This window comes from Bombina bombina, chromosome 11 (assembly GCF_027579735.1).
Source record: "Bombina bombina isolate aBomBom1 chromosome 11, aBomBom1.pri, whole genome shotgun sequence".
Lineage (NCBI taxonomy): Eukaryota > Metazoa > Chordata > Amphibia > Anura > Bombinatoridae > Bombina > Bombina bombina.
This window is the reverse complement of record NC_069509.1, coordinates 133,015,586-133,033,488: the sequence shown is the minus strand read 5'-3', so window position 1 is coordinate 133,033,488 and position 17,903 is coordinate 133,015,586.

Below are 17,903 nucleotides of genomic sequence, written 5' to 3'. Positions count from 1 at the left end.
TTATTTCTGCAAACTAAATTTATTAGTGCCTGGTCTGATAAATTAAATCATCATATAATCTGTGCGCATAGCTCACAGAGAAAATAACTGATACTAATGTTTAGAGGCATTAGAAACACACAGGGGCGTGTTAAGGCATAGGCCAACAAGGCCGGTGCCTAGGGCAGCAGATTTTTAAGGGGCAGCAGAATTTTGAGTCCCTAGGGCCACTCTACTGAACTGAGGGCCGGGTGGCTAAATCAACCAGGGCCCGGCTATTGCTATCCTATGGGATTGTATGTGGGTGCGCATGACGTGGTGACAGTGGAAGCGGAGCTCACTTGCGCAGCCTGGCCTGGACTGAGAGGGAATGCGGTATTCTTCCTGGCTCCACCGCGTGATTGAGACTCACACAGACTACACAGTGCAGTGTGCACTACACCGTGACCACTGTGAAACAGCATATGCCTTTCTCCCTTCAATACATCTTCATTAGTCATTAAAATATTTAAACGGATTAGTCACTAAATACTTGTACATTTACTGTTTGTCTTATCTGTCATACATGCAAAGAAAAAGTATTTATTGCTGAATCTATACAACCATGTGACTTAAAACACAACTAAAAATATGTTGTATGCATTTAATACATTCAGAAACAATACAAATATATACTTTATTATGATTGTATCATGTGACTTTATCCCCTATGATACAATTCCTAAACCTATCATAACTACTGTAGTATTTTTTAAGTACTTTTAAAGGCCAGTTTGTATATTCATTACATATTTATCCAAGCAGATACTTTGCTTAAATAACTGTCAATCACCAAAGAAGATGTTTAAAGTTAAACAACTACCTACTGACGAACTATTATACAGTGAAGGATATTTTTTTCTGATATAAACACTTTAATCATCTGACTTGCAAAATAATGTCAATATATATATATATATATATATATATATATATATATATATATATATATATGTGTGTGTGTGTGTGTGTGTGTGTGTGTGTGATCAGAGTGAATGCAAGCCCTGGCGAACATCTATTTAAAAATACATTTTTTTTTTTTTTTACACCCTGCCCCAAAAATATTATGTCTAAAAAAAGGCCTTAAACCTGGGGTGGGCACGGGGGTGGGGGGGGGGCAGCAGAATTTTGAGTGCCTAGGGCAGCACAAAACCTAAATACGCCCCTGGAAACACAGGAATTTTCCTTAATGATTCAGATAGAACATGCAATTTTAAACAATTTTTTAATTTACGTTTATTATCAATTTTCTTTTTGTTCTCTTGGTATCTTTTGTTGGAAAGCAGGGATGTATACTTATGAGTCTGACTATTTCTGGAGCACTATATAGCAGCAGTTTTGTAAGAATTATATCTATTTGCAAGAGAACTAGATGGCAGCACTATTTCCTGTCATATAGTGATCCAGATGCCTACCTAGGTATCTCTACAACACAGAATATTATGGAAGCAAAGTAAATTTGATAATACAAATAAATTGGAAACTTTTGTAAAATGATATGCTGAATCACAAAAGAACATTTTTATTTTTGTTATCACTTTAAATGCAATTAGTGTAAAAGACTACAAACAGCTTCATTACATGGATATAAAATGGCTCAACAGATCTGGTCCATCCATGGGGAATCATTTGATGTGTATTTTTAAAAAGGATAAATGTAAAACAATATTTATAGTGTTCCTCTTGCTAAACATAAACTCTGGAATGAGTATTGACTTTTGGTTCTTTGATTCGCATTGTGTGCACTCACATATTGAACCAGCTTCCATTACAAATCAATAGGAAAGTGTAATAGATTTCTATAAACCTACGCTTGAAAATGAGATATAATTATATTTATGTAGCACAATAGCTTTCAATAGAACTCTAAATAGCATTTACATTTTTTTTATTATTTTTTCTTTCAATCAACTTTATTGAAGGAAAATGATTACAAATAAAAATGCATGCAACTTTATCGTTTACATAAACTTGACGTATACAAAGATGTTAACGCCAAGTCAATTTTGCATTTTTGCTTAAAAATACATATTTCTATTTAAAAAAAATTACGAAAATACACGATAATTTTTTACCTGCTACTAAATATATATTTTTTATTTTAAAATCTATAACCTTTTCGCACTCCAGCATTTACTCAACACAATGTGGATGATGTTTTTAGGCTTTTGTGTACTTTGTGACAGAAACATAAATTTAAACAGTGAACATCTATTGAAGATTCTCAAAAACTCGCCGGCATGGACTGAAATCATATCAAATTTGGGGAAATTTTGGGGCCTTTCCTTCACACAAAGAACACTACTTAAAGGGACACAAAACCCCAAATTTTTATTTCCTGATTCAGATAGAGCATGCAAGTTTAAGCAATTTTGAAATTGGGCCAGCTCCTATGTTTACATTCCTGCTTTTTCAAAAAAAGATAGCAAGAGAACAAAGAAAAAATAATAATAGGAGTAAATTAGAAAGTTGCTTAAAATTGCCTGCTCTTCCTGAATCATGAAAGAAAAAAAAAATGGGGTTTAGTATCCCTTTAACAACATAAACATCGCTCAAGATAGAATTTGTGTTTCTAAATTATTTGAGGAGCCTCCCTGTGCTGACAAGACTTCTTATATAATCAGATCAGCTGAGAGCTTTAGATAAGCAAGCCTATAATCTCATGATTAAAGCATTTAAAGGAGATTTACTGGTTCCTAGGGACTGCCACAGCTCCGCCCACAATAAGTGTGACTCTGCATGGGCCAGCCCATGACAGTGTTTTGTAGTTCCAAAGCGGATCACATCTGCTAAGGCCAGTTAGCAGGCTTAGACTTTGCCATGTGCACTTCAAATTCAGAAAAAGGTGCAAAATAAATACATTAAAGTATATTGCAAATTTGTAATATATTTTGAAGCAATCTATTTTAGAAAATGTTTGAGTATCACGTCCCTTTAATCCTAACAGACAAAATGTGACTCTCCAATGCCTTTTTATACATAAAATGCTCACATGTGCAAATATGTTTGCGTTCGAGCTGTGAACATATTTAGCATCAACTTCACCAGTACTGCATTACACCTTCCTCTCTTTATAGTTTTACAGTGTTTTAGTGAAACATTTGGACGTGATCCCATATTATTTACCTGTGTCTCCTCATTTGCAACACACAAAATGCCCACCTACATGATTTGGTACGTGAATGTTAACATGATGGCTTTCAAAACACACACTGACATATTGTTGCTTACGTTAACATAGTAAATAAGTAATCTGATGATTCTTAAAGGGATATGAAACAGTTCCCCTTTAGTAAAAAAATATATGTTATATCAAAGTAAACATAAAAAGAAACAGATTGTGTTAGAACAGCAACTTACTTGTTTTCTTGCTCAATGAGCAGTTACAAATTCTCAGTGTAGTCTCTGCATGCAGCTAAATAAGGGTGCTTAAGTTCTATTGTCATTATTTCTGAAGAACAACACCCCATGGTCTCTAAACTGACTGCAGCTATTTTATGGTATCTCCTAGCAACAGTTAAAAAAAACATCTACTCCTTTGCCTTCCAGTAAAGACCTTTGTGGGGGCAGTGGCAGGATGTAATAGACCCTTCAGAAATGAAGATAACAAAAAAGAAATAAAAGGTCATTTAGTTATTTATAATTATGAAAAATACATATCGCTATTAAGAATGACACACTGCTTAGTGCTTTTTTTATTTCAACAATAAAACCTGCTGTTTCACATCCATTTAATTACACCCATACAAGGAACAAATGTATACTGCTTTAGGTGACTGAATAACTGGGATATAACTGAGATCTGAATGGAATGGCCATTGTAACCACTACAATGCAGTTGCCAAGGCAGAATACATAGCAATCTATATCTGTTGATCCATGTACGATAATAATTCTTAATCTTTAGTTTTCCCTTTTTTCCTTTTAAATTGCTGACTCAGGCATGCTGACATAATACGCAGCAGTTACATGAGTGGGGCTACTGATTTACTGCAGTATGAGTAACGCTCTATCTTACGCGTTTCGTGCCTGACTAGTACTTGTTCACTGGCCCTTGCTCTTGGTCATTTATAGACACACCTAACACATTTTTTAACCCTGAACATACCAACTCTAATCACATATAAGTAAACAAAGAGCACAAACAATTCATAGGGCAATATGGACAGAAACATGATTTACAAATGAAAAGTTGATTCTAATAAAGTTAAAAAAAAATATTCTAATTTAATGACTTCTTTTTTGTTTTGTTTTTTTATAAATTTTTATTTCATAAACAAAAACATTGTTACATTAGTTTTGTGAACATGTCCTTATGGCAGATAATCATTCCTTATCTAGCCATAGTCATAAAATCAAAAACAATATACAGAAAAAGCATAACACCACACAGTTATTTCAATTTTATCTTCTGTTAAATAACCATTGGCTAGATTACGAGTTGTGCGTTAGGGTAAAAAAGTAGCGTTAACAGGTCCTAACGCTGCTTTTTTACGCCCGCTGCTATTCTTCGCTGCTAGTCTTGCAGGTAAAGGTGTACCGCACATTTCTTTGGCCTTACCGCAAAACGACTTACGTAAACTTTGTAAAGTCTTTTTTCTATGGGACTTCCATAGCGCCAGTATTACGAGTCTGTCCTGGGAGGCAAAAAAGTGAGCGGTACACCCTACCCCGTCAAGAGTCCTAATGCATTTATAAGTCAGTAGTTAAGAGTTTTATGGTACAACACCGTAGCATAAAATTCATAACTAAAGTGCTAGAAAGTACACTAACACCCATAAACTACCTATTAACCCCTAAACCGAGGCCCTCCCGCATCACAAATACTAAAATAAAATTTTTAACCCCTAATCTGCTGCTCCAGACACTGCCGCCACCTACATTATATTTATGAACCCCTAATCTGCTGCCCCCCAACATCGCCGACACCTACATTATATTTATTAACCCCTAATCTGCAGCCCCCAATGTCGCTGCAACCTACCTACACTTATTAACCCCTAATCTGCCGCCCCCAACGTCGCCGCCACTATAATAAACATATTAACCCCTAAACGCCGCACTCCCGCCTCACAAACATTAGTTAAATATTATTAACTCCTAATCTGCCGTCCCTAACATCGCCGCCACCTACCTACACTTATTAACCCCTAATCTGCCGCCCCAACATCGCCGCCACTATACTAAATGTATTAACCCCTAAACCTAAGTCTAACCCTAACCCTAACACCCCCTAACTTAAATATAATTAAAATAAATCTAAATAAATATTCCTATCATTAACTAAATTATTCCTATTTAAAACTTAATACATACCTATAAAATAAACCCTAAGCTAGCTACAATATAACTAATAGTTACTTTGTAGCTATCTTAGGGTTTATTTTTATTTTACAGGCAAGTTTGTATTTATTTTAACTAGGTAGAATAGTTATTAAATAGTTATTAACTATTTAATAACTACCTAGCTAAAATAAATACAAAAGTACCTGTAAAATAAAACCTAACCTAAGTTACAATAACACCTAACACTACACTATAATTAAATAAATTAACTAAATTAACAACAATTAAATAAATTAAATTAAATTAGCTAAAGTAAAAAAAAACACTACATTACAGAAAATAATAAACAAATTACAAGATATTTAAACTAATTACACCTAATCTAATAGCCCTATCAAAATAAAAAAGCCCCCCCAAAATAAAAAAATACCCTAGCCTAAACTAAACTACCAATAGCCCTTAAAAGGGCCTTTTGCGGGGCATTGCCCCAAAGTAATCAGCTCTTTTACCTGTAAAAAAAAATACAAACAACCCCCCCAACAGTAAAACCCACCACCCACACAACCAACTCCCCAAATAAAATACTATCTAAAAAACCCTAAGCTCCCCATTGCCCTTAAAAGGGCAGTTAGCTCTTTTATGGCCCAAACCCTAACCTAAAAATAAAACCCACCCAATACACCCTTAAAAAAACCTAACACTAACCCCCTGAAGATCGACTTACAGTTCTGAAGACTGGACATCCATCCTCATGGAAGTGGCAGAAGTCTTCATCCAACCGGGCTGAAGTCCTCATCAACGAAGCCGGGAAAAGTCTTCATCCAAGCCGGGCGAAGTGGTCCTCCAGACAGGCAGAAGTTTTCATCCAGACGGCATCTTCTATCTACATCCACCTGATGCGGAGCAGGTCCATCTTCAAGACATCCGACGTGGAGCATCCTTTTCATCCAACGACTACCCGACGAATGAAGGTTCCTTTAAGTGACATCATCCAAGACGGCGTCCCTTAGATTCCGATTGGCTGATAGAATTCTATCAGCCAATCGGAATTAAGGTAGAAAAAATCCTATTGGCTGATGCAATCAGCCAATAGGATTGAACTTCAATCCTATTGGCTGATCCAATTAGCCAATAGGATTGAGCTCGCATTCTATTGGCTGTTCCAAATGCCCTTTTCAGGGCAATGGGGAGCTTAGTTTTTTTTAGATAGTATTTTATTTGGGGGGTTGGTTGTGTGGGTGGTGGGTTTTACTGTTGGGGGGGTTGTTTGTGTATTTTTTACAGGTAAAAGAGCTGATTACTTTGGGGCAATGCCCCCCAAAAGGCCCTTTTAAGGGCTATTGGTAGTTGAGTTTAGGCTAGGGTTTTTTTTATTTTGGGGGGGCTTTTTAATTTTGATAGGGCTATTAGATTAGGTGTAATTAGTTTAAATATCTTGTAATTTGTTTATTATTTTCTGTAATTTAGTGTTTTGTTTTTTTTGTACTTTAGCTAATTTAATTTATTTAATTGTTGTTAATTTAGTTAATTTATTTAATTATAGTGTAGTGTTAGGTGTTAGTGTAACATAGGTTAGGTTTTATTTTACAGGTAAATTTGTATTTATTTTAGCTAGGTAGTTATTAAATAGTTAATAACCATTTAGTAACTATTCTACCTACTTAAAATAAATACAAACTTGCCTGTAAAATAGAAATGAACCCTAAGCTAGCTACAACGTAACTATTAGTTATATTGTAGCTAGCTTAGGGTTTATTTTACAGGTAAGTATTTAGTTTTAAATAGGAATAATTTAGTTAATGATAGGAATATTCATTTAGATTTATTGTAATTAGATTTAAGTTAGGGGATGTTAGGGTTAGGGTTAGACTTAGGTTTAGGGGTTAATACATTTAGTATAGTGGCGGAGACGTTGGGGGCGGCAGATTAGGGGTTAATAAATGTAGTTAGGGGGCGTCGATGTTAGGGATGGCAGATTAGGGGTTAATAATATTTAACTAATGTTTGTGAGGCGGGAGTGCGGCGGTTTAGGTGTTAATATGTTTATTATAGTGGCGGCAACGTTGGGGGCAGCAGATTAGGGGTTAATAAATGTAGGTAGGTGTCAGCGATGTCTGGGTCAGCAGATTAGGGGTTAATAAATATTATGTAGGTGTCGGCGATGTTGGAGGCAGCAGATTAGGGGTTAATAAATATAATGTAGGTGTCGGCGATGTCGGGGGCGGCAGATTAGGGTTAATAAGTGTAAGATTAGGGGTGTTTAGACTCGGGTTCATGTTAGGTGTAGACATACATTTTATTTCCCCATAGAAATCAATGGGGCTGCGTTACTGAGCTTTACGCTGCTTTTTGGCAGGTATTAGACTTTTTCTCAGTCGGCTCTCCCCGTTGATTCCTATGGGGAAATCGTTCTCGAGCACGTACGACCAGCTCACCGCTGACTTAAGCAGCGCTGGTATTGGAGTGCGGTAATGAGCAAAATTTAGCTCAATGCTCACTTCTTGCCTTTTAACGCCGGGGGCCCGATCCGATATGCAGCGTCGCCCGCAAAAGCCGGCGACGCCAAATATTGCACTGGTTTGGTATCCTATATACGGCGTAACCTAGAAGTTACGCTCGTATATTTCACCCTTTCGGCCATAGTTTTTTGGCCCATAGAGTGATATACCAAACCCGCGCAGTTTGGTATCCAATATACAGCGTAAGGACTTACATGGCGAAAATTTAGAAATCTTACTCCATTTTCACCTCGCCACAAAATGCAGGCGTAGTAAGCCTTACGCTGAGTATTGGAGCCCAGTAATTCCCTAAACTGCCTGCAAAATAAAACCTAACACCTAACGCATGCGCAATGTCTATCTACCTGTCAACCGCAATCCCCCACCGCAATCCCTAAAAAAGTGTTTAACCCCTAAACCGCCGCTCCCGGACCCCGCCGCCACCTACATTAAATGTATTACCCCCTAATCTGACCCCCCTACACCACCGCCACCTATAATAACTATATTAACCCCTAATCTGACCCCCCTACACCGCCACCACCTATATTATATGTATTACCCCCTAATCTGATCCCCCTACACCGCCGCCACCTATTTTAAATATATATACCCCTAATATGAACCCCCTACACCGCCGCCACCTATTTTAAATATATATACCCCTAATATGAACCCCCTACACCACCGCCACCTACATTAACTCTATTAACCCCTAATATGATCCCCCTACACCGCCGCCACCTATTTTAAATATATATACCCCTAATGAACCCCCTACACCGCCGCCACCTACATTAACTCTATTAACCCCTAATATGATCCCCCTACACCGCCGCCACCTATTTTAAATATATATACCCCTAATATGAACCCCCTACACCGCCGCCACCTACATTAACTCTATTAACCCCTAATATGATCACCCTACACCGCCGCCACCTATATTAACTATATTACCCCCTAAACCTCAGTCTAACCCTAACACCCCCTAACTTAATTATTATTTAAATAAATCTAAATAATATTAATATTATTCACTAAATAATTCCTATTTAAAACTAAATACTTACCTATAAAATAAACCCTAAGATAGATACAATATAATTAATAATTACATTGTAGCTATTTTAGGGTTTATATTTATTTTACAGGTAAATTTGTATCTATTTTAACTAGGTACAATAGCTATTAAATAGTTAATAACTATTTAATAGCTACCTAGTTAAAATAATTACCAAATTACCTGTAAAATAAATCCTAACCTAAGTTACCATTACACCTAACACTACACTATCAATAAATTAATTAAATACACTACAACTATCTCAACTAAAATACAATTAAATACACTAAACTATATTACAAAAACAAACAAACACTAAATTACAAAAAATAAAAAAAGATTACAAGAATTTTAAGCTAATTACACCTAATCTAAGCCCCCTAATAAAATAAAAAGCCCCCCAAAATAATAACATTTCCCTACCCTAAACTAAATTACAAAAGTAATCAGCTCTATTACCAGCCCTTAAAAGGGCCTTTTACGGGGCATTGCCCCAAAGTAATCAGCTCTTTTACCTGTAAAAAAAAGAACAACCCTCCCCCCCCCCATTACAACCCACCACCCACACACCCTTACTCTAAAACCCACCCGATCCCCCCTTAAAAAAAAAACTAAGTCTAACCCCCAAGTGGTCCTTACCTGTCCTGAAGACCGGCGGAGAAGGTCCTGTTCCAGGCGGAGAAGTCTTCTTCCAAGTGGCGACCTCTTCTTCTTCCAGGAACCAGCCGGTTCGGAGCGGAGGAGTTGAAGACCGATGACCGCGGAGCTGAAGACTGTCCACTCTGGAACTGAAGACCGGTGATGCTGGAACTGAAGACCGGAGCCATGGAGCGTGGAGCGTGGAGCGATCTCCGCCGTACACTGAATAGGAATTCAAGGTACGTGATTAAAAATTGCGTCCCTTGAATTCCTATTGGCTGATTTGAGCCTTCAAATTCAAATCAGCCAATCGGATGAGAGCTACTGTAATTCTATTGGCTGATTTGAATAGCCAATAGAATTACAGTAGCTCTTATTCTATTGGCTATTCAAGTCAGCCAATAGAATTATAGTAGCTCTCATCCGATTGGCTGATTTGAATTTGAAGGCTCAAATCAGCCAATAGGAATTCAAGGGACGCCATTTTTTATCGCGTACCTTGAATTCATATTCAGTGTACGGCAGAGATCGTATGAAGAGGATCCTCCACGTTCCATGGCTCCGGTCTTCAGTTCCAGCGTCGCCGATCTTCAGTTCCATCATCGCCGGTCTTCAGTTCCAGAGTGGACGGTCTTCAGCTTCGCGGTCATCGGTCTTCAACTCCTCCACTCCGCGCCAGCTGGTTCCTGGAAGAAGAAGAGGTCGCCGCTTGGAAGAAGACTTCTCCGCCTGGAACAGGACCTTCTCCGCCGGTCTTCAGGACAGGTAAGGACCACTTGGGGGTTTTTAAGGGGGGATCACTTGGGGGTTAGACTTAGGGTTTTTTAAGGGGGGATCGGGTGGGTTTTAGAGTAGGGGTGTGTGGGTGGTGGGTTGTAATGGGGGGGGTTCTTTATTTTACAGGTAAAAGAGCTGATTACTTTGGGGCAATGCCCCCCAAAAGGCCCTTTTAAAGGGACACCAAACCCAATTTTTTTCTTTTGTAATTCAGAAAGAGCATGCAATTTTAAGCAACTTTCTAATTTACTCCTATTTTCAATTTTTCTTCGTTCTCTTGCTATCATTATTTGAAAAAGAAGGCATCTAAGCTTTTTTTTGGTTTCAGTACTCTGGACAGCACTTTTTTATTGGTGGATGAATTTATCCACCAATCAGCAAGGACAACCCAGGTTGTTCACCAAAAATGGGCCGGCATCTAAACTTACATTCTTGCATTTCAAATAAAGATACCAAGAGAATGAAGAAAATTTGATAATAGGAGTAAATTAGAAAGTTGCTTAAAATTTCATGCTCAATCTGAATCACGAAAGAAATTTTTTGGTTACAGTGTCCCTTTAAGGGATGGTAATAGAGCTGATTACTTTTGTAATTTAGTTTAGGGTAGGGAAATGTTATTATTTTGGGGGGCTTTTTATTTTATTAGGGGGCTTAGATTATGTGTAATTAGCTTAAAATTCTTGTAATCTTTTTTTATTTTTTGTAATTTAGTGGGGTTTTTTTTTGTAATATAGTTTAGTGTATTTAATTGTATTTTAGTTGAGATAATTGTAGGTTATTTAATTAATTTATTGATAGTGTAGTGTAATGGTAACTTAGGTTAGGATTTATTTTACAGGTAAATTGGTAATTGTTTTAACTAGGTAGCTATTAAATAGTTATTAACTATTTAATAGCTATTGTACCTAGTAATAAATACAAATTTACCTGTAAAATAAATATAAACCCTAAAATAGCTACAATGTAATTATTAATTATATTGTAGCTATCTTAGGGTTTATTTTATAGGTAGGTATTTAGTTTTAAATAGGAATTATTTAGTGAATAATATTAATATTATTTAGATTTATTTAAATAATAATTAAGTTAGGGGGTGTTAGGGTTAGACTTAGGTTTAAGGGGTAATATAGTTAATATAGGTGGCGGCGGTGTAGGGGGTTCATATTAGGGGTATATATATTTAAAATAGGTGGCGGCGGTGTAGGGGGTTCATATTATTGGTATATATATTTAAAATAAGTGGCGGCGGTGTAGGGGGATCATATTAGGGGTTAATAGAGTTAATGTAGGTGGCGGCGGTGTAGGGGGTTCATATTAGGGGTATATATATTTAAAATAGGTGGCGGCGGTGTAGGGGGTTCATATTATTGGTATATATAATTTAAATAGGTGGCGGCGGTGTAGGGGGATCATATTAGGGGTTAATAGAGTTAATGTAGGTGGCGGCGGTGTAGGGGGTTCATATTAGGGGTATATATATATTTAAAATAGGTGGCGGCGGTGTAGGGGGCTCTGATTAGGGGGTAATACATATAATATAGGTGGCGGCGGGGTCCGGGAGCGGCGGTTTAGGGGTTAATACATTTATTATTAGGAGTGAGAGGGGGATTACGGATAGAGGGGTATACGTATCGGGCTATTTTTGGGAGGCGTGTTAGACAGTTACGGGATATTTTATACTTTAGTTAGTTTTTTAGGCGGCGACTCCAGAAATTTGTACTTACGCTTATTTCTGGACATCGCTAGTTTGTCCGACTTACAGCACTTTAGCAACTGCCGGCGCCGTATATGTGATAGCTCGATGTGTGAGGTCAAACTACGGGCGGCGCAGGTTACCACGTTTGCGCCGAAACCTGCGCCGTATATCGGATCGCGCCACGGGTTTGTAAAAACCTGTAATACCAGCACTGCATGTAAGTGAGCGGTGAGAGAAAACTGCACTGTAGCACCGCACAGCTCAAAACGAAAAACTCGTAATCTAGCCACATGTTCTTTGCTCTCCATCAATTAACAGAATTGTTCTTAGTTTCTTATACTCCATTTAAGATTTAGGATTATACTACATATTCTATAGTGGGGGGTTTCTAAATTTGAGGCATATCTTTATATCTCAAAGCCTGTCTAACTTCTATGTCGGATCTATTATACCAACTAGATTAGATCTAAACACCTTCATCCCCCTTTGTCCAATAACGTACAGACATGGATGTCAGACTCATTGTGTGGCGTCTATTCATCTTATGGTACAAACTTAACTCTTTTAACCCATTGATAATACTTGCTTATTACATTTACTTTCAAGTCTCGTGCTCTTACTAACTAAAAAGCAATAATTATAATCGTCTTGTTGCAAAAAAAAAAAAAAGAGAAAGAAAGTTATACTGCATCTTACTATAGTAGAAGGTTACTATGTTTGGAACCTATCTTTTTATGGATCAAAGCCTTTCTATCTGCTATATGAGTTTTATTGTACCGACTAAGACTAAGACCTACATCATCCATTATCCATTGATATACATACAGATATGGTTATCAAGCTCATTGTGTGGCATCTATTCATCCTTAAATATAAACTTAACTCTATTTAAGCCAAAAAACGTTGTTTATTTGCTGTTTACTGCTAGCTAGATAATCATAACGTAGATCCACTATTGCCTTTGAACAGTTTTTAGGTTTGTAATATAACTTTTTAGATATAGCCTGAATCATTATGGAATGCTTGAAAGAAGGGGAGAGAAAAGAAAAAAAGAGAATAGTATTACGAGGGTTGTTCCTCTGAAAACCATAATCTAGGGAGTATCCCCCTCTCTATTTGTTGTTGAACTCAGGTTGACACTTTAAGATGGAGGGCCGCCTGTCTCTGAGTCTCCAGGGGGAGTGAACTAATATAAAAAAGATTGGAGCGTTAAATTTTTACCTTCACATATCTGAATTACATATTTCACTCCCCTCTCAGCCCATAACGAGAATATCGAAGGGCCCAGCCCAGGCGGAAAACCCGGGTTACCCGACAGTGGTAGGAATTCTGATTTCCGATAATCTATTCTGAACTCCCTACATGTTTTTTTGCCATGCCAGAATAATTTGTTTGAATGTAATCATTTGACTCACTATACCAGGAAGTTTGTTTGCAGTATGGTGTAAAATCGCTTTTAAATTAAAAGGTATTATTAACATAGATTCCATAGAATGAGACCTGCTCCTTTTCAGAAATCCAGTCTAAAGCAAATTTACACAAGGCTGCATAATTATAAAACTTCACATTGGGACATGCTAGCCCTCCATAATGTTTAGGCAGTGTTAATTTAAATAGTGAGATACGTGGTTTCTTCCCCTGCCAAATAAATTGATTAAAGCTCCTATTGAGGAAGATTATATCTTTTTTATACAAGAGGAGGGGAAGGTTCTGCAGAAAATACAAGAGTTTGGGAAACAGAACCACCTTAACTAACATAATCCGAGCTGTAATCAAGAGTGGTAAATTGCTCCATCTCTGTAACTTCAAATCCAGCCCCTTAATACAATGTTTAAAGTTTAGATTGTACCATACATTTGGATTATTGTTCAGTGTAATACCTAGATACATAATCTGTGTTGTTTAAAAAAAGGGGTGCATTGTCTGATCAGGGGGTTTACGTATCCACAGGATCTCCGATTTTTCATAGTTGATTTTGTAACATGAGAATGAACTAAACAGATGGCATATCCTTAAGAGCTGAGGAATAGAATCAGCTGTTTTACTAAAAAAAGTAAAAGATCATCTGCAAAAAGAGATAAAACCAATGTATGCCTTCCTATATATATGCCCTGCAGTTCTTGTCTTAAATAGATTGCTAATGGTTCAAGAGATAAATTGAAAAGAAATGGTGACAGCGGGCACCCTTGATGGGTGCCTTACTTGAGAACAAACCTTTTAGTAGCTCCCCCGTTCACTATGATTGACGAGGTTGGTTCTTTATAGAACTGTCTAATAAACTGTTGAAAAACTCCAGTTAGACCAAAGCCCTCCAACGAGGTAAAAAAGTGGTCCCAGATAATAGAGTTGAACGCTTTCTCTGTGTCTATTGTGTGAATAGCAAGATCTGGCTTAAGATGGTGCCCTTTTCTTTCTGATTTATTCCAAAAATAATACAGCACCAGTCGAACTTTTCGTAAGTTTTTCACAGGGTTTCTGCCTATCATAAAACCTGTCTGGTCTGAGTGTACAAAGTATCCTAAGGGAGATTTGAATCTTTTGGATAAAATGGAAGTGAGGATTTTATAATCCTGATTCAAAAGGGGGATTGCCCTGTATGATGTGGGGAGCTCTGGATCCTTGCCTTTCTTAGGGATCAACACTATGTTAGATGCTGCGAAGAATGGTGACTGAGATTTATTCCCCACAAAGTATTCATTAAATAAATTACATAAATCAGTGGGGATCTGTTCAATAAGTAGTTTATAAAATTCAGCAGGTAGAGAGTCCGGTCCAGGAGCTTTTCCCAATTTTAATTTATTTATGGTATTAATTTTTTCTTCTTTTAAAATAGGTTTGTTTATTCTCTGAAGATCAACCATCTCAATTTGAGGTAGAACTACCCCCTGCCAAAACTGGTCCTTATGCTCACTATTGATCTGATTACATGCATATAAATCCTGAAATGTTTGGAAAAAAGCTTCCCTAATCTCTAGTGGGTCCGTCACTCTTGTATTCCTAAATTTCAACGCTGAGATATAGTTTTTCTGCTGTCTGATCTTAACAATCCTTGCTAGATATTTAGCGGAGACACCCTGTGTCCCTGAAAATATAGCTTTAAGTTTGTGTTCCTCTGAAATAGAGTGTTGTTTAAAAATAAATCGTATACTGATTTACTTCCTTTATATTTTTTCCATAGATAAAAAAGAGGGGTTGCTAAGATATTTTCTATAGTCATTTCTTAGAGTATTGGAAAGTTGTTCTTCCCTCTCTTTCCGAATTCCCCCTTGTTCTTACCAGATAAGCTTTGATCTCCCCTCTAAAGACTGCCTTTGCTGTCTCCCAGAATATTTCTGGTTTATCTAGGTACCCAGCATTGAGCCCCCTTAAATTGTTTCCATCTGTTTTGGATCCATGATTTTAAATGAACATTATTGACGAGATGTGCGGAAAAAACAACCTACCATTATCTACTGAAGATTTATCCCTCAGGCCTATCTCTAATGAGATAATTGCATGGTCCAAAACCACAATATCTTGGATGTCTGTCCAAACTTCCATCTTTAACATATGTTTCGCTATTAAAAAAAAAAATTCTTGAAAAGGAAGTATGTACACTAGAAGCACATGTATATTCCCTGCAATCCGGGTTTTGTACTCGCCATATATCTTGAAGTGCCAGTTTCTGGCAAAATCTTCTAAGTATATCTGATTCCCTTGCCTTCCTAGGGGCATATCTAACTTCCAAGCTGTCAAAGATGTGGGAAAAGGCCATATTAAAATCGCCTACTACCACTATATTTTTCACAATATATAAAAATAATTTTAAACTAATATATTCCCAGAATTCTTTGTCTACCACATTCGGACCATAAACATTACAAAAAAACAAAGATGTGGCCATTAACTTCCATTTCTAAAATTTGGTATCTTCCATTAGGGTCATTGATTGCTGAAATTATATTATAATTCAACTGTTTACAAATTAAAATAGCCAAACCTCTCTTAGACTTGTCATATGGGGTGAACACCACTTCTCCTACCTACTTGCTTTTGAGCTTAATAGCCTCCTGGGGCTTAAGGTGCGTCTCCTGAATAAATGCTATATCTGTTTTTTTGATTCCTTAGTGTCTAATCAGTAGCTTCCTTTTAACGGACGTAATTCCACCAATATTCCATGATAATAATTTTAATTTTACCATCTAGACTACTTCAGCAAGAAAAAGAAGAGGAGAAAAAACAAACAAACGAAAAAATCAATACAAAATATTTCTTCTCTCTTCTCCCACCCCCACCCCCTTAAAAAAGTTTTTAAAACCTTTCCCCCCTCCACCCCCCCTCCCAGTACCACCAATACATACTTTCCAATTTTAAAATTGCCAAAGGAAGGAACATATTCATATTATTAACCTTACATAGGGTTGCTTTACACAATACCCTCATTCTTTATTTGGGGCCCATATTTGTCCATGCCAGCCATCTATGTTATTCAATCCCTTTACTCTAAGAATAGGCTTTAATCTCCTCAACCTTAGTAAAGGTGAGAATTTCACCATCTTTATCCAAGATTATCTTAGCAGGATATACAAGTCTTGCCCATTAATTTGGCCCTAATCAATTGGGAACAGAATGGGGCCATTTCCCTATGTCTAGCTTGAGTTTCAAATGAAAAATCATGAAATAGGAGTACCTTATTAGGCCCTATCATAATGTTGGTTTTGCAATATAGTCTGAGTATATGTAACTTGTCCTGAAAGTTAAAAAAATTGATAATTACTAACCTTGGTTTCGCCAAATCATATGGGTTCCTTCTGAGTGCTCCTATTCTGTGGGCTCTTTCTATAGGTATCTTTACATAAGGTATAAACCCCCTATTCCGTCCTACGTACTCTAGTCATACCTTAAATAAATAAGACACGACAACCTTGTTGGGAGAAAGACTGGTCACAGTCACGTTTATTCAATAAACAATAACTTGTGGCTAATATCTTTATTATTAGGCACTCAAAAACATATATATTAACTCAAACTTGAAATCAATTTCATCATAAATAAATAACCAGTGGCGGCATCTAAACCTAACCTAACCCCTACCAACAGACAGACAAGGCCCCTTTCGGTGTTTGCAGCGTGACACCCGGCTGTTCACGCCCAATTGGCACAGAGAGAGAGCTGTGATGTTTAGAGAGCTTCGGCCTGCATCCGCAAGGGAGAGGACCCCTAGGCTGGCACCTAGTGGGCGTATCCCCTCCCCTTTTAGACCATCACTCTTCTAACCCCATGCCCGCTCCCCCGGGCCTTGACCACCCACCAGCTAGGGCATCTACCATCCAATCCCGTAAGGCAACCCTTCTCAGGCGAATTGTACAACCCTCCTGATAAGGGTGGAAGGCTATATTAACAAGCCGGTCTTACAACGGCTAGCTCCATTAAACCTACCCCAGTCGTGCTGATCTCACCCTCAAATTGCTGCATCATTGCCGCCACCCTCTTCACCCCAGGGACGGGTGGGCGGGGAAACTTTCTCCTTGAAGTCTGGAACAGGAAGAGGCCGGTATCACTGCTGCAGGACCCTATAAAGGTAAGCACAAACACCCACCTCCACACCTGCAACATTGTAACAACACAATCTAGCTTCCTCCAGACTCCAAGTTGGTAATAATTAATGTTGTTCCAGCCCCACTAGAGGGCCCTCCACTATCATAAGGTATAAACCCCCTATTCCGTCCTACGTACTCTAGTCATACCTTAAATAAATAAGACACAACAACCTTGTTGGAAGAAAGACCGGTCACGGTCACGTTTATTCAATAAACTATTAACTTGTGGCTAATATCTTTATTATTAGGCACTCAAAAACATATATATTAACTCAAACTTGAAATCAAGTTCATCATAAATAAATAACCGGTGGCGGCATCTAACCCTAACCTAATCCCTACCA